Here is a 24782-nt window from a genome sequence, read left to right on the forward strand (position 1 = left end):
AGATTCAGACCTGACCCTGACGACACTCATGCTTATGATACTATGAAATCAGTGTCTGATGAATTGGGACATGAATAATGAGGGCCGTAATAGTCTGAGAATCTCATGCCCAGGGTAGAGTTCTTCAAAATTAGGAATTCTCATAATATCTATTAAAGCAAAAGTAAAAAATGTAAAAAAATTACAAGCTAGGGGCCAACTATAAATAATAAATATATTTAATTTCACCTGAAGTTTAGATTTAGAGTATTTTCAGAATCATTAATGACCAACATGTAAAATCTAGAAACCGTTAGGTAGAAAACTTGTTTTATTTTCCATAAAAAAGAGTCTAATCTTTCACTACATGGAAGAATTGACTTCCTGCTCAGATTGCCATTTTCTTTTTATTTGCTACATTCCCTGTCAATCATTAAACTTGTATCAACAATGCAACCCAATTACCCATAAGCTGGAGACTGGATAAAGAAGATGTGTTTTTGGGTTTTTTTTATAAAATGGAGTACTACTCAGCCATAAAGAACCAGGAACTAGAGACATTTATAGCTAAATGGATGCATATTGAGGCGATATTCTTAAGTGAAGTAAATAGGACACACGTGAAAATACAGAATAGTTTCTCTAATGTGAGAAACTGGAAGTGTAAATAAGGACTAAAAGGTATAATAGATAATGTGAAATAGGAAGAAAAGGAGCAAAGGGGTAGGAGAAGTGGGAGGGGTAGGGGAAAAGAAAGAAAGGAATGGAATTAATATTAGGAAAAGAAAAAATAGAATCAAAGTTTTTGTAGTGAGATATGGAGGGGTTGAAGGGAGGGCATGGGAAGGGGGAAAAATAAGAGCCAAGATGGATTATGTTAAGGCATAAATTTCCAATGATGAATGTCATTATATTGTATACGTTAAATGTACCAATAAAATTAATTTAAAGAAAAAGAAAAGGGAAGGGGAGAAGCAATTTGAGTTAACAAAGAAATGTACATCACAGAAAACACTTAAAAGAAAAACAGACTCTCTCACCTGGAAAACTGAAATATATCTATGTTTAAAGCTTGCAATTTTTAAAAAGAATTTATAAATGCAAATTCTGAGCATTTTCCTAATCTACAAAAACAAAACTAAACAAAACAAAAAAATGAGGTCAGTACCAGTTACTCCTTAGGGTACTCTTTGTGCTATTGTTTATTTCTTCTTCTCTGCTGATTAAAGATAAATGATTAATCCATGTTGGCATTCCAGCATGGTGCTTTATTTCAGCAACATAAACTGTACATATATAAGAATAAATTCATTTTAGAATAATAGAAATTTTTATATCGTAGATTAATTGCAAGTTTCTTACAGCAATGGGAGACATTTTTAGTTTAGAAATATTTTCTCTGATGCTACTTGAAATATTTCTGCTGTTTACAATGCTTACTGAATATAACTAGTCTTCCAGCTCCTCAATTGAACCCTTAATAGCAGTCAGTATCACCTGAAATGATAAATTAAAAACAGAACATCAAGCTGCTCTTTAACTTCAAGGCTCATTTAATATAAGTGATCACTATGAAACCAAACAATAAACAATTAAAAAGAGATCCTGTCCATATAATATATATCAAGTATTTTAATTGTCTTCATTAGGGATGCATGAAAAATCCAAAATGTCTTTTGGTTGCAGAAAGTAATGACCCAAGGTAAAAATATATCAACATGGGGGAAAAACAGCATAAAAAACTGTTTCTGAGTTGTCACCAGGAATTAGCAGCACCTCTCCATGACATGTAATTCTCAAACCTTTGGTTCCATTATTAAATGTCCAGATGATTAAAATTGGAGCTGGTCAAAGAAAAACAACAGTGTAAATTATTCTTAGACGTGAGCTACAATTTTACACATAATATGAGATACTTAAAATGATTTATATTAAGAAAGTCTTGATAAATGGTTTTGTCTCCCAAAAAGTTACAGGTAGTAATTTGTAAGTAGTAGAAATCATAATACAGAGCATGTCCATAAGACTGTATGCGTTAATATTAGATAATACTTTTAATACTGAATTTCTCAACCTTGCGACAATTGGCACTTAAATCTGGATAATGTTGTGGGAAGCTGCCTTCTGGATTGTAGAGTACTAACACCTATAGCTTATACCTATCAGAGGACAGTAGCGAAGGACATTGGTATAAAATCCAGTTGGTTGCCCTAAGAGAGACGAGTACAGGTGATGATGTAAGGAAGACAATTTTATTTATAAAACTCAGATCAACAAGATGAGAGAGAGATGCTAGTCCAGAAAAGCTGATTTGGGAGTGATTTACACAGGTAGTGTGGGTGTTCCAAGCCTAGAGGTCAGCTTCCCACAGCAGGTATTTCAGATGGTGTACATCTTAGTGTCTAACTATGAGTCGCTTTTCAGTTCTCAAGTCTTAAGAACAAAGATCATTATTTCTCAGGGTATTCTTGTGACTGATTGGTTACATATTACACAATGAAAAGGCTAAAGGGTGGGTAGTTACCCCGTTATGGGCCCCTGCTGATTGTTAAATTTCAGATAATGAGCAACTGGAATTCCTGGTAATGAACCAACACATCCTGAATATTCAATTTCAACTCCATAGTTGAGATAGCCGAAAATATTTCTCCGTATTACATATATCCTTTGAAGAACCATGTCATCTGTTGAGAAACATACTTCAATATTATATTATTTTAAATATTAGTGATACCAAGTTTTGGAGTGCTGGAGTCTCCTTCCACAGGTGGTTTCTAGGTTCTTTCTCTCTTGAGCAAAGAATTGGTCAAGACAAGTGCAAACTACAAAGTTTTATTAAAGATCGGAAAAGAAACAGGCTCTGCAGACCATTTGGGGGGCAAGTAAAAGTAGGGAAATAAGTATAACCTACAGTGTGAGGGTGAGCCACAATGCAAGAGAGAACACAGTGGCAAAAATTCAACGTGGACTCTCCTTTTTGTATCATTCACTCCTCAGGCTGACATCAAGTCTTGCCCACCCTATTAAACCCTGCCCAAGTTCTTGTGAGAAGTCTGTGCAGGGCTTTAGGAACTGCTCTGCATATGTGTTCCAGGATCTTGTCATGCCTCCTTTTCCAGCTAGTTTTAGCCATGTCCCACCTTCCTGTCTCATTAAGACACATATCTTATGATTATTCAATAGCATAAGTCCCCAACTTATGAACATTCAGCTTGCAAATTTTCACAGATATGAACAGCTTTTGCATTACCAACATTCATAGAGGTGAACCAATCTCAGAAGTAGCTCACATGTGTCTTCCAGATATTGTCAAAATTGTGCTGCTGTATTACTACTGTACAGTGCAATAGTGCACAGTAGTACAGTACAGTTGGGGACTTACAGTATTTTGGTGCATGCATGTGTTTTTTTCCTTTATATAGTACAGCTGTGTCAAAAGTTTATAAGACTCACTTTGTCTGACTTAAGACCATTATCCTGGAATGGAACTCTAAGTCAGGAATTTATTATAATCAGGATAGAAGCATACACATTAAATTTACTTAAGTAAAGGAAACATGGATTTAAAGTTATTATTACTGGACTGTGTCTGAGACATTCTGGAAGCTGAGATGAGGAATCTAACCCACCCTTAACATAGAATGTTGGAGGTTTGTTGATTCTAGTCTTGCAAAAAGAAGTTTTAGAATGTGTCAGTAAGAGGAACGGGAAGGATTTCTTTGCAGAGATTTTAGTACACAGTCAATAGTGAAGTGCAGGCATTCAAATAAATGAGATGCACTACAGTTTGGAAATGGAAATATTTATATCTTTTTGCTGGTAGAAAGGTGTGCAATTTGATAATTGGTAGTCTTGGTTTTGGTTCAGCAGGTGGGACAGGTTGGCTCACCCACAGTGAGATAATGGTCCCTTTATAGGGGACAGTCTACTTTGCAGGTGAAAATGTGACACAGTCATGGTTTAAATAGGACCACTGACAAGTAAAAGGGAATGGTCAAGCTCTTTAGTGTAGGGAACAGAGAGAGGGGACGTTTCTAGAATCTCTGCAGTGAGTCCTAGTCTCCTGCGAGTCATGGCAGCACAAGGCGAATTAACTTATTATACAGGAAAGGTAGAAAAAATAAGGCTTGGAGAAGAAGCTGAGCTTTAGGCCTGATCAGTGCTCCTCTGGGTGGCAAAGACGAAAGCTCCCAAGCTTGTTGCACCTTTTATTCAGTACATCGGGAGAAACAAATGTTACAGATGACTCAGGACGGATTTCAGTACATCAGACAGAGAGTTCAGTACATAGGGAGAAACAAATGTAATAGATGCCTGGAGAGCAGCAGAATTCCTAGATCAATGAGGAACTATGCAGATGAAGATTTTGTTCCTCCCAGGGTCTTCAGCTGCTGTAATCTTGTCCTGGAGAATCACAGCATCAGCAGATCATTGAGGTCTCAGTTGTGATCAGAGGCTAAAATGGAGTTATGTCTCAAAATGCCATAGCTGTGCTGTAGGAGGGAGAACTAGGCCTAACCAAATGATTTTTCCCCAAAATTATGTAACATTGCTCCTGACACTTTAGCAGGTGAAAGGGAATTACCTGGCTTATTGTGTTCTGAGAGCAAAGAGACAATCAATCAATAAATCAATAAGGCTTGTGTCCTGAAGCTGTAGTTTTTATATTTAAAATTGTCCTTTTCCGGCACTTGTTATTATTTGAAGGCTGCAGAGGAGGAAGGACCATTTCTACAACTGTTAGTGGGAATATTAACTGGTACAACAACCATGGAAATCATTGTAGAGATTTCTTTAAAAATTGAATCTAGAAATTTTATTTCATCCAGCTATTTTCTTTGTAGGTTTCTTCCAAAAACAATTAAAGACATCATAATATAGTGATATATGCATACCTATGCATATTAGCAGGTTAATTCATAATAGCTAAGTCTCGGAAGCAGCCCAAATGTCCATTAACAGTTGAGTGGATGAAGAAAATATGATATTTACACAGAATAGTATATTACTTTGTTTTAAAAAGATAAACTTGAGTCTTTTCAGAAAAATAGATGCACCTTGAGAACATAATGTTAAGTGAAATAAATCAGACACACAAAGTAAATATAGCAAGGTTCTTTTATATGAGAAACCCAAAGTATAAATCAAAACCATAATAAAAGATAGATAATAGGAAGTTGAAAGATATTTCTCAAAGGGAAAGGGAATCAATATAGAGGGAGGAGGGAGAGAAAGAAGGAAAAAGTAATTAAGATGTGTTATGTACATGTAATATAGATAGTAAAATTAAAGACTATGGGGCCACTCCCTTCTATTCATATGAACATGAGCAATGTTCCAGGGCCAATCTCCCTGACATTTGTCCTAAGGCCTACTGACATAGACAGAGGTAAGAGTAATAAAGAACTCTGAAACATTCTAAAATCTCAAGCTAAGATCTGTATTCTAGACCTGCCAGAGTGACCCACCATGACTTTTCTTCATGTGGAACTTATTAAAGTTTCATATATAGGGACTCCATCTCATACATTCAATTATAAAAGGGTGAATTATGGGAATGGACATGCACAGTAGTAACAGCTGACAAGACTCAGCATCCTGTCAATCACAGTGTCAGTTATGCTGTGAAGACCCAATGGGGTCCATCAGAGGCTGAGGACATCATTTTAAATTCTTAAGCACAACATATTAAGCACTCATATCATTTTCCTTTTCACTGGCATGAGCCCACTTACTCTGAGCATACCTTTACCCTCTAGACTTTATTAAACTTAGCTGCTTCTCCTTTACCACTTCATGCCACATCCATGTCTTTGTTTCCTGTACATAGAACCTAGAAATCTGGGAGAGGACCCCATCACCCATAAGAATGAGGCAGGAGGCTAAGGCATGGCCAAGACTTACTGGGGAAGCAGGTGTAAATTGTTAATCACAAAATCCTAGGACACATGTGCAGAACAGTTCCTAAAGACTTGAACATAAACTATTCATGAGAACTCCAGTAGCTTTTTGATAAGATGGCCTAGACCTGAAGTCAGCCTGAGCAATTAGTGGTACAAAATGGCAATTAACAGTGAACTCTTTGCTACGATGTTCTCTCTTGGATGGTGGTCCACTCCCATGCTGTGGGGTACTCTTCATTTGTGTTCATATAGCCCAAATTCACACTGTAGAGCCTATTTCTTTTCACACCTTTAATAAATGTAAAACTTTGGTACCATTGTATATGTCCTGACCAATTCTTTACTTAGGACAGGAAGAATGGAGGATTGACTCTCCCTCCTCCCAGAGTCGAGCTATGTCAGCCAAAATAATCATCTCTTCCTCTCATAAATAGGCCTGAAGAGGGCTAGGGTGACTTGCAATGGTTCTGCCCACAGACATCTCCATCTCTTTCATCTCACAAGAAATGTTGGGGGTGCCTGGATTCATGGGTAAACAATTTCAATTACTTTGACTCCTATTTTATCTTCTTTCTCTTTATGTCTTTCTGTTGGTGGAAACCTGTGCAATTTGATAATCTGCAGTCTAGGACTTGGTTTGCCAGTTGGGATAAGATGGCTCACCCACAATAAGTTAATGGTCCCTTCAGAGGAGAAAATCCATTTTGCATGTGACAGTGTGGTAGAGTCACAGGTGAAAAACCTGTGGAAAAGCCTCCTCTGGATCAAGACCAATAATTGGGGTCAAAGAGAGCCCTAGTCAGAGCTCCTTTACTCCTGCTTTGACATGTCTGTTCGAAGATCTTATGTTCCACTACGGTGGTTAATTGATTAATTGTCAACTGGAGTGAGGAAGGCCCAGCTATTTTGAGTCAGCATGGTTCTGGGTGTGGAAGATCCACTTTAAGGAGGATTGTTGTTGAAACAGTATAAACGGAGAATGAGAGGGAGGATTTCAGCTGATTTTTCTTGGAAGAGATTTGTTGTGGCTGATTTTCCTTGGAGAAGCTTTGGCTATTCTCTTTGAAGGATTTCTGGCCATCACCAATGCCAAATATGCTACTGTTCTCTTCAGAGGAGACTCTGTGTTTACTTTTGTCTTGCATGTGGTCTCCTGGCTTTCACCATAGATGTTTCAGCTTTCAGCAGTAGCCTTTTGGCCTGCCAGTGCAGATACGTCAGCTTTCTAGCACTGGTCCTTTGACCTTCTGGCACAGACCACTTGGTCTTCCATCAAGAATCCTTCAGCCTTCTGATGTGGACTCATATGAGACATTGCTCTGAGCTCCAGGCCTTCAGCTGGATCATTCTGGTCTCTAGAATGCAGAAAGATCTTTTGCACTCTTCTACATTTGATGATGGTGGGGGTGGAGGAGCATTGTAGGGTCGGTCTTGTAAATCTCTGTGTCCTGGATTAAATCTGATTCAGAGCATGTGCAATCTTTTGAGGAGTCTTGCCCCATCCCTGGAAGCTCTTATAAGCACTGGCTAATACATCCACCAAGAGTTTTTTAAATTGTTCTACAATGTTCTACTCCCTTAGTAGGAAGCAATTTACTAGCAAAATTGGGAACAATTCTCCAATTATATCAAAAGCCAAAACACATGTTACCTGTTCAGACCATGCCAGACCATGCCAGGCCATTCTTCTAAACACTGCTGAGCTTCCCAGACCTATGTAAGCAGGCAGGCCATCAGTGACCTACCCTTCCAAGACTCTGAGGAGGTGTGGTTTGCAGAGGATAGAAAGAACCTGGAAACTACCTCCAGGAGACTCCAGAAGCTCAAAACCTGATCACAGTAACATGATCACAACTTCTCAGAAGGAATCTAAACATCAGGTACTACAAACATATACTAATACATAAAAAAATTATGATTTCCTTTTCTCTTTTCTGCCTATTTTATTTCCTACCTCAGTCACCATTTATTTAAATAATCATATATCATGAATGACAATCCTGTATTTGAACTATTTCATTACCTTAGTCTATTTATTTATTCTATAATGACATATTTGAGAACTTGCTATACACAAACACTGTGTTAGGCATCTGGTTGCTTACGAATAACATGACAACATTTTATTTACAAAGTAATTTTAATTTATTTCGAATAATTCACTCATTATTTTTCAGGTTAACATTGAACGTTTAATGTTTGATGACAGAACTGAATTATTAGTGGAGCAAGGTTCAGTCTTCTGACAAACATATTTCAAATAAGTGTACATTTTGAAAATATTAGAAAAGAAATTTGCTACTTCTTTTGTTAAGCAAACAAGAGAATATTATAAATAATTCCTTAGTTTTAAGCAGGTTTTACTGAATTTCTGGTGTCAACTGAAATATTTACTTGATCCCTAGTGAGCAGTTATGGGACTTGTTTTGTATCTGTACCATATTCTAATTTATAGTGATATTCAATCAAGAAATTATACTTTGATTATATATTTTTTTTACTTTTTCATTGTACTTTCAGAAACTGAAACCAAGGATCATTGACTTTTATTCTCAGCATTAATCATCATTTAGGCACAGAGTAGTTGTCATTATTGTCAAGCAGACTGAAAAGCAGGATGTGTTTGGGAAAAAAACTAAAAAACAGCTTTTACACAGTTTTTACTTATTTTATTTCCTGCTCTTACTGCATTTTCACATTACCTTCTTATACTAGCTTTGTTTGAAGAAGATAACTGAGGTGAAGTGATTCTATAACAAGAAATCGTATTTGCCTGTAAGCTGCTATGATTCAGAAATCAAAGTACTGTCTTCAAGATGAGAGATCTTGGTCTTGATTTCAGATAGCCAATATAGGTTTAAACTTTTTTCTTGCTGTTCATTTCTGAATGTGAAAGATGTGGCAAACCAAAGCCAATATCCTATCATTTTCCTTGAAGTTTTCTACATTCCATATCACTTTAGGCATATAACTTGACTCTCAAGATGCAGAAAAAGTCAGCTTAAAAAGAAGGTTTTCTAACCCATGTGATGATTATTGACCAATTACCCAGGGAGGGAAGGATCACTAGTGCTCTATACCACATTTCAGCTCTAAGGTAGGGGTGGCCCAGCACAGGGAAATCACAGAAGAAAAACAGTTCATGGCATGGCAGGCATAATGCAGCAGGCAGCAAGCAGCAGAAGCAGCAAGCCTACCTTCTCTCTTCCCCTACATATTCCATTCAAGCTATAAACCTATTGATGGATGCTAACCACATGCAGAGTGTGACTTCCATTTATGCACACCAAGAACTATGTTAATTCCAATCAGTGGACTAATTTAGTACCGCACACAATTTATCTCAGTATCACAAGCCCTGATCCAGCTGACTCTGAAAAGCCCCACCTATGAGTGCATGAAGCTTTGGGGGAATATCTAGATACAAGCCATAACAGCATCTATGGCTACAGACATATTTCTAAAGATAGAAGTTAATTGGTCTATAATAAAGATGTGTAGCATAATGTTCATAGCAGATATATACATTATTAGTCAAATGATTATCAACATGGACATGAAAAAACAATTGTGGGATATTCATGTAGTGGAATTCAGCTCACCACTAAAAGGGGAGAAGTGGGAAAAATAACTGCACAGGTTCTCAGACCCCTAGACAGAGGCTTGCTCAGTCATCAGTGGCTCAGCAGGGAGCTTATTCCCCAGCCAGAAGCTCTCCCGGAAATAGTGGAGTGGGTGAGTGGGCCCCAGACAGGGTCCAACCCAGACAATAGTGGCTTGGGCATGCAAGGCTTGCCTAAGGCCTGTGGCACAATAGCAGCAAAGGTGTGCAGGCCCCAGCCAAAAGCCAGCCTGGAAAACAGCTGCACAGACATGCAGGCCCCAGACAGAGGCCCACCCAGATACCATCAGTAAATATGCACAGACTCCAGCTGGAAGCTGGCACAGACAACAGCCCAGTGTGGGGATCCAGAAGCTCATCATTCTGAAATCAGATATTGGCACAGTGGTGAGCACCAGAGAGAAAACCTCTCTAAGTGTTGTTGAGAATTGAAGCCTACTGGGAGTGCAATGAGTCACCTCAATAAAGGCACAGCAGACTGCAACAGTTGAAATGAGAAGACTCCTAAACAAGTCTTTAAACCAGACTTCCAGATCACCAAAGGCAACCCCAAGGGACAACAAGATGGAACAATCTGAAACTCAACCATCTGGACTCCCAGAACTGGCAATGAAAAATGATCTGGAAAAAATGAAATCAGAAATAATTTCTCAGATAACAATAGAGATTGTATCCATTGTGAAAGACATGATTAATAACTCTAGAGCAGACACAGATAAAAAAAAATAAAGGAGCTAAGGAACATGATGTAATCCCAGCATAGGAAAGAAATGGAATCCATGAGGATAATTCAAACATATCCAGGAGATGAAAAACTCTATAGAAAGTATACACAGCAGAATGAGCCAGTGTAAAGAAAGAATATCAGATATAGAAGACAGCATTGCAGTTAGTGACCATGAAAGGGGATATTTCTTTAAAATATCAAGGTACCAGAAGAAATCAATATAGCAGCTACTAGATGATGCAAAGAAGACTAATATAAGACTAATTGGAGTGAATGAAGAAACAGGAGACAGTACAATTGACATTAAAAAAACTGTTCACAGAAGTAACAGCAGAAAACATCCCAACTAAGGGAAATGAATTTCACATACAGATAAATGAGGAATATAGGAGTCCAACTATCTAGGACCAAAACACAGTCTATACCTAGGCATATAATAGCCAAGATTCCAGAAGCCTAACAAAAGAACAAAATACTACAAGCAGTTAGAGAAGAGAAACAAATCACATACAAGGGAAAGCTCATCAGAATCACAACAGACTTTCAACACAAACCCTCAAGTCAGGAAGAGCCTGGAGTGAAGTATTTCAAGTCCTAAAAGAAAACTACCTCCAACCCAGATTGATGTACCCTGCAAAACTATCTTTCAAAATCAGTGGAGAAATAAGATACTTTCATGACAAAGAACACCTGAGGAACTTCATGAATACTAAACCAGTATTCCAAAAAAATTTAAGCAATATCCTAGGAAAAGACAATGAGGGTCACAATTCCACAAAGCCCAGCAGAATGAATCCACCAGGCAAGACAAAAATTAAATGTAAAGGGTGAGAATCCAACAATAGGAAAAGGTCATAACAACAATAAGTCAATATATATCAATTATAACCATCAATGTTAATGGTTTTAATTCACCAATCAAAAGAAATAGAGGGCAGACAGGGTCAAGAAGCAAGATCCAACAATACGCTGCATACAAAACACATTTAATTCAGAAAGAAACTCATAGACTGAAAGTTAAATGGTGGAAAACAATATTCCATGTGATAGGAACTCCAAAAAAACAGGAGTAGCTGTCCTATTTTCAGATAAAATGGATTTCAAAACAACATTAATTAGGAAAGACAAAGAAGGTCACTACATCCTTGTGAAAAGAACAATCCAAGAGGAAGAGATGACTGAATGCTAGTTCACCCAACTATATAAAACAAATATTAATGGTCATGAAAAATCAAATAAGCACTCATACAATAGCAGTAGGGGATCTCAATACCCCATGGTCACTAATGGATAGATCAACTAGACAAAAAATAAACAACAAAATACTAGAACTCAACCAAACTCTTGAACAAATGGACTTAACAGATGTTTACAGAGTGTTCCACCCAACAAAATCAGAATACACATTCTTTTCAGCTGCACATGGTTTATTCTCCAAAATAGACTACATACTTTCTCACAGAACATGTTTAAGTAAGTGCAAAGGAATTGTAGTTATCCCTTGTATATTATCAGACCATAGTGTGATGCAACTGGAGATCAATAGTAAAAGTAACCTCAAGAATTTCATAAACACATGGAAATTGAACAACACACTCCTGAACAACCAATGGGTCACAGAGGAATTAAAGAAGAAATCAGACAGTTTCTACAATTAAATGACAATGTCAATACAACATATCAAAATCTATGAGACATAATGAAACCAGTCTTACAAGGGAAATTCATAGTAGTGGGATATTCATATTAGAAAACCCTAGCAAGCTCAAAGAAACAACCTAATGCTGAACTTCAAGCTTCTAGAAAAAGAAGAGCAAGATAAACCCAATGCTCATACAAGGGAGAAAATTATAAAGATCAGAGCAGAAATGAATGTAATGGAGAATAAGAGAATGATAAAACAATCAATAAAGCAAAGAGTTAGCTCTTTGAAAGAGTAAACAAAATTGAGAAACAGTTAACCTTATCAAAATAAGAAAAGAAAAGGCCCACATCCATCCAAGTAGCAAAGAAAAGAGTGAAATTACAATGGACTCATTAGAAATCCAGAGGATCATCAATACCTACTTTGAGAACCTATATGCCAGTAAGATGAAAAATGCAGAAGAAACAGACAGACTTCTAGATACATATGAATTTCCAAAGGTGAATGAAGAAGACCTAAAAATTCTGAAAAATCCAGTATCAATCAATGAAATTGAAAAAATAATTTAAAACTCACCAATAAGGAAAGCCTGGGTCCTGATGGCTTCACTGCTGAATTCTACAAGACATTTAGAGAAGAACTACTGCCACTACTCTTTAAACTCTTCAATGAAATCGAGGGAAGCAATACTCCCAAATTCATTCCTGGAAGCAAGCATCACCTTGATTCTAAAAGCAGAGAAAGACACAACCTAAAAAGAGAACTATAGGACACTCTCCTTAATGAACATAGATGAAAAAATCCTCAATAAGATATTGGCAAACAGAATGTTTAAGATCATCAAAAAGATCATACACTTTAACCAAGTGGGATTCATCCCAGTGATGCAAGGATGGTTCAACATACACAAATTAATAAATCTAATACACTATATTAATAGAGCCAAGGACAAAAATCATATGATCATCTCAATAGACACAAAAAAGGTGTTTGACAAAATCCAACACCCATTCATAATAAAAGTGCTATAGAAAATTGGAATAGACAGTCTCTATCTCAACCTGAGAAAAACCATCTATGAAAAACCAACAGCTGATATCATACTAAATGGTCAAAAACTGAAATCCTTCATGCTAAAATCAGGAACAAGACAAGGATATCCACTATCACCACTCCTCTTCAACATAGTTCTGGAAACATTAGCCACAGCAATTAGACAAGAGAAAAAATAAAAGGAATAAAGATAGCAAATGACGAAATTAAATTGTCATTATTTGCAACTTACGTGATACTCTATATAGAAGACCCCAAGAAAACCACCAAAAGTCTTCTAGACTTAATAACCAAATTCAGTAAAGTAGCTGGATACAAGGTCAACGTGCAAAAAATCAAGAGTCTTCCTGTACAGGAATAACAGACTCACTGAAAAAGGAACTGGAGAAACAACTCCCTTCAAAATAGCATCCAAAAAAAATGGAATACCTAGGAATCAACCTAATGAAAGAAATCAAAGACCTCTACTTTGAAAACTACAGAAATTTGAAAAAAGAGATTGAAGAAGATATCAGAAAATGGAGACATCCCTTACTCCTGGGATGAACCAACATATTGAAAATGGCCATACTTCCAAAACTGCTATATAGATTCAACACAATCCCATTTGAAATTCCAACAGCATACTTCACAGAGCCTGAGAAAACAATTCAAAAATTCATTTGGAGCAAGAAGAGACATAGAATAGCAAAAGTAATTACAGGCAACAAAGATAAGGTAGGGGATATCACAATCCCCAACTTGAAACTATACTACCAAGCTACTGTGATAAAAACATCATGGTACTAGCAAAGAAACAGACCTGAGGGCCAGTGGAACAGATTAGAAGATGCAGAAAAACTTCAGACACACTCAGCCACCTCACCTTTGATAAGGAAGCCAAACTCCTTCATTGGAGGAAAGATAGAGTCTTCAATAAATGATACTTGAAAAATTGGGTTTCAACTTGCCAAAGATTAAAACTAGACCTATCTCTCTCTCTATGCACTAAAGTAAATTTTAAATGTATCAAAGATCTAAATATTAAAACAGAAACACTAAACTGGCTCAAATAGGGGTTTGGTAGAACTCTTGAAAACTTTGTTGTGGGTAAAGATTTCATGAACAAAACCTCAATTGCACATGAAGTAGCACAAAAAATCAACAACCAGGACTCCATCTTATTAAAAAGCTCTGCACAGCAAGAGAAATGACCAACAGAATGAAGAGAGAACCCACAGTATGGGAAAAAAATTGTCTGTTCCTCAGACAAAGGTCTACTATCTAGAATATATAAAGAACTTAAAAAAAATCAGACCTCCCAAATTTAAAAACCCAATCCTAAAATGGACATCTGAAATGAACAGACATTTTTCAGATAAAGAAGTAGAAATAGCAAATAAACATGAAACAATGTTCAACATCACTGGTCATTCATGAGATGCAAATGATAACAATGGTGAGATTTCACCTCACTGCAGAAAGAATGGCTGCTATCAAAAAATCAACCAATAACAAATGCTGGTGGGGTTGTGAGGAAAGAGGAACCCTTCTCTATTGTTGGTGGGTGTGTAGACTGGTGCAACCACTGTGGAAATCAGTACGGAGATACCTCAAAATCTAGAATTAGAGGTCCCTTTTGACCCAGCTATTCCCCTGCTGTGTATCTTCCCAAAAGACTTAAAGGAATATTACCATAATAATATATATACAACTCATGTTTATAGCAGCACAGTTTGTAATAGCTAAAACTTGGAAACAGCCCAATTGCCTATCAACTGGAGACTGGATAAAGATGATTTTTAAAAAATAAAATGGTGTACTACTCAGTCATAAAGAATGAGAATCTAGAGACATTTATGGCTTAATGGATGCTCATTGAGGTCATACGTTCAAGTGAAATAAATAGGACACACATTTGTAAATACCAAATAGTTTCTCTGGTATTAGAAACTGAAAGTGCAAATAAGAATCACAATATATAATAGATAATGTGAAATAGGAAGAAAAGCCCCAAAGGAGAAGGGGAAGTGGGAAGGGTAGGGGACAGAAAAGAAGGGAAAGGAATAAATATGAGAAAAGTAAAAAATAGTAGCAAAGGCTTTATAAATAGGATGGTTGGAGGAGTTGAAGGGAGGGCAGATGAATGGGGAAAAAATGAGAATCAAGATATATCATGTAAAGGTACAAGATCCCAATGACGAATGTAACTTTATTGTATAGCTAAAATGTACCAATAAGCTAAATAAATAAATAAGCTAAATAAATAAATAAATAAAAGGGAAGAAGCAAAGCATGGTTGTGCAAGCTCATAATCCCAGCACTTGAAAGGCTGAGATAGGTGGGTTCAACTTTGAGATCAGCCTGAGCCTGTTAGTGAATTCAAGGCTAGCCTAGGCTACATAACAAAAGTCTGTCTCAACAAAACCAACATACAGAAAACAATAAATTAAAATTTAAAAGCTAAAAATGGTAAAAGAAGAGACTGCTGATATAGTCCAACACTTCAGTAAATCTCAAAAACATGCAAGTTTCAAAAGCAAAACAATACCTATGTGCTCAACAACAGTCCATTGGTTATTAAGTAATAAACTCTGAATAACTACCTTGAAGATATTGATACACAGTGCAATAATTACTGTTGTTCTTTTATTGTTTGATTATGAAAGTTTAAGTTTTTACAAAAATTTTTTTAAAAAATTAAAAAGATAAGTGGCTCTATGTGTTTGGGGCAAATGATGTTTGGATATAGGTGATGCAAAACATATTGGTCTAAGTGGTTTTACATATGTAGAAATTGTTGAGTTGTATAAGGTTTATCCATTTTATTGTATGCAATTTTAAGAAGAAAATGCTATAGCAAGGAAAATTTATGTCTGAAATGACATTCAAAAATAAAATTTATTGTATCTTGTAATTGAAAACTAAAAATAATGATCTGGCTCTTAAACTGCTGTTATCAGGGTCTGTGGATGATCCCTTTAATGCATTCTCCCTCTTTATATTTCTGAGCTCTGCTTGCTCCGGTGTTTTTGTAGTCCCTCTCTGTAAGAGAGACCTACATGGTCTACCATGTCCCTGGATTTATATCCTAAGAACTTATTTATTGTACTTGAAAGAGAGACAACCCAAATCTCCCATAAATGAGAAAATAATTTTTAAAATAACTCAAGTATTCACTCTTAGATTATGAGACAATTTTAAATGAAGAGTTGAAAATTATAATTGATATCTAATTAGTCAAGTACCATGTTTGGCAAGATTATGTCCGTCAGATCAAATTTAATCACTTCTGCTATGGAGAACAGGTACTTGCTTAAAATAAAAGAAGAAAGATAGATGTAAGTTGTATTGAGTGAGTATTGATTTTAATATCATATAGGACAGAAATGAACACTATAACAAGTGAACTAATATTTTCCATAAATATGAACACTAACCAAAAAAATCATTCATGATGGAACCATTAGAATGATTAAACAATGACACTACCAAATGTCTAATTATAACATCTGTTTTATATAAATGCCCAATGCAAGAATTTTCATTTTGAAATGTCATTGAACACTGAGAGGACAGTGGAAATACCTTTAGAACTTGTGAGAATACAGAGCTTCCGCTGAAAAGAGCTTAAGGGTAGTAGCAGTATAAGGGAACTTAGGTTCAATTGACATCAAGAGTAAAGAGCAACGTCTGATAAGATTGTTGAAGAAGGGATGTTTGCTTACTATTGATTTTGTATTGAAGAATTTCAGAGAACCAGAGAAAGGAAGAGTTCCTAGGAATAGATTTAGGAAAAGCCAGAAAATAGTAAAAAACAACAATTCGAAAATAAATGTTTTGGATCAAAGAAAAAACAAGCGAGTCAATAAAGTGTATAATAAACATGATAGGGATCTGGCTAATACAATATGATGGCCTGAGAATGTCAACTTGAAACACAGTGCAGTTTTATTGAATTTGAAATCTACAGTCACAAAGTGTGATAGGAAGTTGAAAAATGTAATTGCTGTGAGTTCATGGACACAGGTATGTGATACCATTTTTACATATACACAAATTTTTAAAAAAGCTTAAAATGGCTATAAAGTAATAGTTAATAAGGTACTATTTTAATTTTAATTAGAGAACTCTAAGAAAACCAAAAATAGAATGTGTGTATTTTCCTGCCCCCCCTTCTCTGTCCTCCTTTACTAATCAGTTTCTAAGAAATCTACTTAGACAGTTGTGGGGGTTGGTAAATCTGAAATATGCAGGGCAGGGCAGATAGGCTTAGTGACCAGAGAAGAGGTGATATATTATTAAGCTCAAAAACTTTTGTGGAGATAAGTTCCTTCTTCTCTGTCTTGAGACCTTGCTCTATTTCTTCTGAAGACCTTTCTTCACGTTAATTACATTATGTGGGTTAGTCCAGTTTAAATAAGGCTACTGAAAAGAGGTAGTCACTTGTAAAATGTACTTTCATAACAACAGTAAAACTACTATTTGACACAAAACTAGCAGAATGATTTAGGCCAGTGTGACAGATCACACTTTCATCACACTTTATATGGATTAAAATACAGCTTCATAATAAAATGGAAAATGATTATACAGTAACAGTAGGTCCATAGTAGCATGTACAGTATACAAAGGATCATTATGTAGTGTGTCTGCTTTTAATATTAGTGACAGAAATAAGTGAAATATTTTTAGGCTTATAAAATATTTATTTTATAAGTTTTTCATTTAAAAATGTCTAAACTGAACATCAATGGTGATTTTTGAGAAAAATAAACTTTAATTACAAAGAATTACAAAAATGCACTAAAACCAAATTCATTCTATTTATTTAAATAATTATAGTGTAAGTTTCCAGCTCAACGCCTTCTTTGGTCTTTACTTTTTTTGGTACCGGGGATCAAACTTGGGTCCTTGTGCTTTGCTGCAGGCAACAAAACCACTAAGCTAAATCCCTGGTCCTGGTCTTTACTTTTTCATTGTCATGGATTGGATTTTGGCTGTCTCTCATTGATACATTCAGTTTTTAACTCTAGTCCTAAAAAATTATTTGGAAAGAAGGCCCTTAAACAGATAATCAAGTAAAATAGGCCCTAATTCTAAATCACTGTTGTCCTCAGAGCTTGCCATCAGCCAAGGAGAGAGGATTTAGAGGAAAACAGCTTTGAAAATATGATAACTTTGGACTTCTAGCATCCAGGACTCTGAGAAAATAAATAACTCTGTAGTACCATGTGTTACAGCAGTTCTCGCAAACTAATACCTTCATACTTGATGTGATTCCTCCAGGAGTCTCTGCCAACCCTGGTGTTTGTTAGGGAGATTGCATAGGAGCTCAGGCAACTCACATACATATTTACACACACAAACACACACATACATACATATATGCATAATTATACATATATTAGATATATAATTCATATATGTTCATTATATGTGTATTGTATTATATCTAATTCATATATATTCACATATGCATGAGAATTTCTGACTTATGAAATATCTCTAGGATTAGGATATAAATCTGTTAAAATATTGGGCCAAGAAGCACCAGTGACTTTATTTATATGGAACATCTTTCCCTGATACTTCTCTCATGATAGTCAAACATACTTTCTGTAGGGTTCAGTTTCTATACTGCATTTGGTATTTTGATTTATGGAATGTCCATGTGCTCTGTAGTAATGTATTTGTTTTCATAACAGAGTCGTAACACAATACTAACTATATCAATTGTGTTAGTTACTTCTTTATTGTTGCTGAAACAAAATACCTGACACCCAGAGTTAAAGGGGGAAAGGTTTATTTGGCTTACATTTTGTAGAGCTTTCATTCTATAATTGGCTGGGTCCAAGACAGGGATGGCAAACAGACATTGCAGGGGAGAAACAATATGGAGTGCACAAGATAGCAAAGGCAACAAGGGACCTTAAAAGCATCTTTGTGCCCACTTTATCTTATTCAGACTACTTATGGGGGCTTAGCATTCACACCCTTAATCCTAGGGCCCTAAGGCCTAGCTCCACCATGAATCAGCACTGTAGATTCAGCCACCTCCAAAATAACCTGTGACCACATGAGGTTTTGAGGGGCATCTAGACACAAACTGTCACATTCTGTCCCTGGCCTCCCAAAGACTCAAGTATATTTCTTTACATAAAAGATATTTAGCCCATCTCTATGTGTTGCCAAAACCCTAACACTTTCACCAACTATTCAATTTAACTGTTTAAAAGTTGCACAAACTCTTTTTGTTTATTTTAATAGCATTTTGCAAGGTACTGTGTCTTAAATTTAGAAAACTTAAAAATTTGCTAATGAGATATCAAATTGACTTGCTATATGATTGATGGCAGAATTCACCTTATTCTGACTTGAAATTTTGAAAAACACTGGATCAAGATTTTAATAAATTTCTACTGTTACCAAGGTTATACAAAATTATTTATATTGGCTTGTAATATGCAATATTTACCTGTGTTACTACTGCAGATAACTAAGTTAGGTAGACTCACAACCAGTTAGAAAGGGACTAGGCCCAAGGTAGAGTCAGAACAGAGATGAGGCTAACCAGGTGTGTGGTTAAGGGCTGAGTTGACCAAAACTAGGCCCCAAGATGGAGACACCACGGCCAGGTCTGCAAGCCTCCCCAGAGATAAACAACAGCTCAAAGCTGTATTATAACTTGTGCCATTTTGTCCAATAAGTCTGAACAAAACAATACAGAGATAGAAACAAGGTAATGAACGCATAGATAGATGACCAGAACACTCTGACTTCACTCCTACCCCTTCCGGAAATGCCTTTGGTCCTCTCCATGCTATATACTCTTGCTATGTACCTTGGTTTTTTAAAGTTTTTAAATGAATATTAGCTAAGTAATTTTACCTAGCAATTCTATAGGTTGATAGTAGTCTCACCCATGGTAATCTGTAATGTGATTTTGCTGTATTAAAAACGCCTAGAAAAATAGAAAACAAACAGAAAAACTAGGCAAAGAGCCTCGGTGGCAACCCACTTTCAGGACTCCTCCTGACTCTCAGGAGCTTTCTCTTAATAAAAACTTTTTCTACTCTTAATCTCTTTTTTTCTTGACTCAATTCTTCAGAGTCCTCAGACATGAACCCACACATCTAACAGGATTGGTGGGAGTTACTTCCCTATGACATTATCATATGTAGGCAATACATTTTGCTACCTCAAAAATAAAACTGAATTTGCACATAACATTATTGCTTTAAAAATGTAGCTTTAAAATGGGCCGTTTGATTTCTTTTCTGATTTACATATTTTATTAGTCAAATTGGATTGATAGAGCTAAAGAACACATATGTTTGAAGTACTTTTCCAGGTTTATTCAAATTCATTACAATTGAAGAATCTTTCCCAGGGTTTTTTACATTTACAAAGATTTTGGTGAAGCAGAATAAAAATAAGACATTTTAATTTTTGATCAGATGAGGCTGGTTACAATTAAGATTTGTTAAAACTTTAAATTTAGAATGCTCCTGGCATCCATGTCCTGAACCTGTATATGTGTATATATATGTGTATATATACACACACACACACACACACACACATAGAGAGAGAGAAAGAATATACATACATATATAATATATATAGAGAGAGAGAGAGAGGAGAGAAAACTAATAACTGCAAATGCTACTGACCTGAAGAAAAAACAATTGTTGCTCATTAGAGAAAAGTGAGTTTCTAACTGTATAAAAATAACATTTCCAACATTTCTTTCATTTATGAAAACCACTAGAATTTTCATCAATATATTTACATTTTTTCTTGCTATAATTTGATTAATCTTTGAGTTCTGGTAATTTAATTTTGATTGCTTAAATATCTCTCCAAACCATTCTCACAAATGTATTGCAAATCATTAGTATCTCATCAAATTACTCTAAAGCTAAAATTCTCTAACTGGGTGTTCTGGCATCATATCAACGCATACCATGAGGTAACACAAATAAATGGTCTTATTCCGTGAATTTTCCTTCTGTCCAAGCAACAAGACTAACACATTTGCACTCATTGGTTACTGTAAAAGTGAAGCAAAAATCTCAATTCAGTAATGAATCAATTTATAGGCAAGTAGATCACTTTAAACATTCCTGAAAATATTTTCTTCAAAGATATATGGATTAAATCTAAGAAAATATAATCATTCTGATTATTTTAACTTTGTATATGAAGAGGCCTAAGCTAATATTTATTGTTTTTAAAGCTAAAATGAATTCATAGTATACTCAGTCCTTAGTTCCTACCTCTAATGTTTAATTTCTTTATATAAAGAGAGGTAGTAGTTCCAAATGATGTACGCAATCTACTTGTATACTGTAATCATCTTTAGATTACTTATAATGACCAAGAAAAGTAAATGTGAAGTAAATAGTTGTTATAATATATTGTTTATATAATAATTCCAAAATGTTTGTACATGTTCACCACACATGCTGTTTTTACCAAATTTTATTTATTTATTTATTTATTTATTGGTATCAGGGATCAAATTCAGGACCTTGGGCGAGGCAGGCGGCAGAACCACTGAGCTAAATCCTGTTCCCTTTACCAAATATTTTTGATCCAGTGTTGATTAAATCCATTGATGCAGAACCTATTAACATGAAAGGCCAATTGTAAATCTCATTTATAATGCCCTGACTCAAATTTTCCACGTTTCATGGTACTCTGATTATTTATTATTTTCACTTAAATAAAGCTACTTAGCATATTTTGAGCATGCAATAGTATACGTGGCATAGGAACTTGCTAAGAAGGACTTCAGCAAAAATTAAAATGTATCTCATATAATTTTAAATGATTTTGTTATACATATGATTTAGAGTTTAGATATATTCACAGGTAAACTTTTTCTCCTGCATTCTATTCCTATTCCTCTCTTTCTCTCTCTTTCTTCCCTCACTCCCTCCCTCTCTCTCTTCCCCTCTTCCTCCCCCTGCCCCCCTCTCAATACAAGGTCTGTTTGGAAAATTTTTTTATTCCTTTTGAAATTTTGCTTCTCTGTAGGAAACACAGATGGGCAATTTTAGAATTGTTGTTTTTGTCAGTAGCACAAACGTAAATTGCAAATGTTGAAAACCAAAGCTACCTTATTATTACCATAATATTTTCCCAAGAATTTAAAGTTCTAATGAAATCTAGTATCCAGGAAAATTACTATGATGTCTGCATGCCAGCAGTCACTAGTAGACCCCAGAACATAAAATTCATATGTTTTATGTGGTCTTATTTTGGAATACGAAGAGTGCAAACATTTTGACTGTGCTAAATTTATTAGGTGTAAAACATTCTGTGCATAGTTTTAATTATTGTATGCTATGAAAATAATAAAAGCATCAACTGAAATTACATGAAAGACACTTCAGAATACAAATATTATTTTTGAATTATATTTCTGTACAGATAGTAAACTTATTTTTATATTCTTAAACTTAATTTTCATCTATTAATAATGTCACTTTTTCTTTATTTTTAATTGTTTAAAACATTGTTTAATTTGAAAATTTTTGTTAGTATTTCATAAATGACTTCTAAGCATGAATGTTTTCATATTACTACTCTTTTTCTATTCTTATCATCTCAGTTCCCTGGTCAAAATTTCTTACCAATTTTTATGTTTCATATTTAACACATCTCTTTCATCATCACATTCTATTTTTTACTACTTGAGAAGGAACAACTAAGAGATTGTCCATGTGTTCTCCTGAGCACATGTTCCAATTTACATGTATCCTGTCTATATTATCTAATCTTCTGATTGTTTCTAATGAGAAATGTTAATTGATTAGGACCTACTTTCCTACTTTCTAGCACATCCCATTTCTTCTTGCTTATGCAAAGCAGTAATTCCAGCATTTTTTCATCTGTACACATATCTTTTCAGTCCATTATCTCAAAATAAGAGCATGATAGTATTTCTTATTTTGAAATCTCTTCATTTTTCTGAAACGTAGGTTTACCAAAGTAGATTGCTCTTAAGATTAACCCTTATCTCCAAGTTGTTCTTTCCAATATCTACTACTATTAAATTTTCTGTATCTATCTCCTGACCTCTACTGTGGAAATATTTGCTTCTTTTTGTCACATTCTTTTGCTTCTTAGCTATTCTTGTTCTGCATAAGATGCTCAAGTATTATTTTCTGACAACTTTATGGAAAATAATACCACTTCCAAACAATTCTTTTTCCATTACATGGCTTTATATAATTCTCTAGACTGTAATTAACATCATATGCTATAATACACAAATAATATTTATATAACATAATTTATATAACACATATTGCATCATGTGATATATATTGTGTAGTATATAAAATACTAAAGCTATAGCTTATAAGTAATGCATATATTATACATTTTAATAACATAATAAATAGTACTATTAATATTATATATGCTTGTATATACCATGTATAATACTAATATTAAACACATACATAGTTATGAAATCAAGGCAGTTGACATTTCCTTTCCTCAATCATCTATTATTTCTAAGTTTTGTGAAATTTTAAACAGCTGTTATTTTGAAATATAATAATTCCTATATTGAGTAAATATAAATTACAAAGTTTAATTTATTACATTTTATTTTTATTTCAGTAGTGATTTAAATGTTGGTCATGTAGCTAATACAATATATTTATATACCTACATTATTAAGAAGAGAAAATAATAATTATAATTCCCCAATATTCAAAGTTGAAAAGAAAAGAATAATTGTAATTCCTACAATATTGTTCAATCAAAATTAAAAGCTATGAGAAAATAATTTAAATCGTTTTCTTTATGCATCGTGTGGAATTCTGAGTAATAAATCACGGTATAAATTCTTGAAGTTTCTACTGAAGAAGTGACAATTTCTCAAGAGTTTCTAGGTAATTAACAATCAAACTGTTGCTGGATCAGGATATTTCTAGAAAAGTAAAGAAATAAGAATAAAGACTGGAATGGGAAATTATAGCAAAGTGGATAATAAAGTATCATTTATACCTTAAGTACCCAGTATCATTGTAGGTTTAGACAATTTTGAGACATTGATTCTCAATACTTTAAGTCTAATTTAAAATATTTCCTATTTCCTCTAATTAACAAGAAGTTATCCAGTTCTCTTGGTTGTTAAACTCACTATTCTTTAAGGCAAACTAACTGCATCTTCTCTGTGCTTTGAATATCCTTGAATATTTTCTTTACATTCTCAAAGTTGTTTCATTTCACACTATACTCCATTTTCCAAATTATCATTTGTAGCCTTTTGCTCAAAAGAAATTTGAATTTTTACAATTTAAATAAATGTTCTTAAATTTAAAAAACACAAAAAATACAATAATTAAACAAATATCAAATTCTTAATAACTTATCAAAATATGTTTACCTTTGATTTTATAGACAGAATTTTCCAACATGTATTTCTTTGTTAATGAATAAATATAACATTTATATTAAGTAACTACAAAACTTGTAGTAATTATTTATGAAATTGAGCCAAGCAGATTTTAGGAAAAAAAGGGTGGTTTTTAAACAATATGTTCTCTTACTTGCTTTTGTTGGAAAAAGAAGATGCTCCATTATATCAACACAGCTTTTACCCTTACCATATTTCCTTTCTGAGATTACAGAAAGTTTATTTAGCATTTTGCCAAGGAAGGATTGAACCAAACAGCTGTGGAAAAATGATATAATTTTGACTCTTTCAAGGTAGGGATCTTATTAGTCACTTTAGAGGTAGTGGCCTATCTGATGAAGTAGTCAAGTGGGTTCCTAATCAAACAGAGTCTAACTACAGAGTCGTGACTTGATACATTTCCTTAATTGGTCCTGGGGCGGGGGAGGATG

This window comes from Heterocephalus glaber, unplaced genomic scaffold, assembly GCF_053883595.1.
Source record: "Heterocephalus glaber isolate CG9 unplaced genomic scaffold, H.glaber_assembly_v1.0 deba00001600, whole genome shotgun sequence".
In the NCBI taxonomy this organism is placed as follows: domain Eukaryota; kingdom Metazoa; phylum Chordata; class Mammalia; order Rodentia; family Bathyergidae; genus Heterocephalus; species Heterocephalus glaber.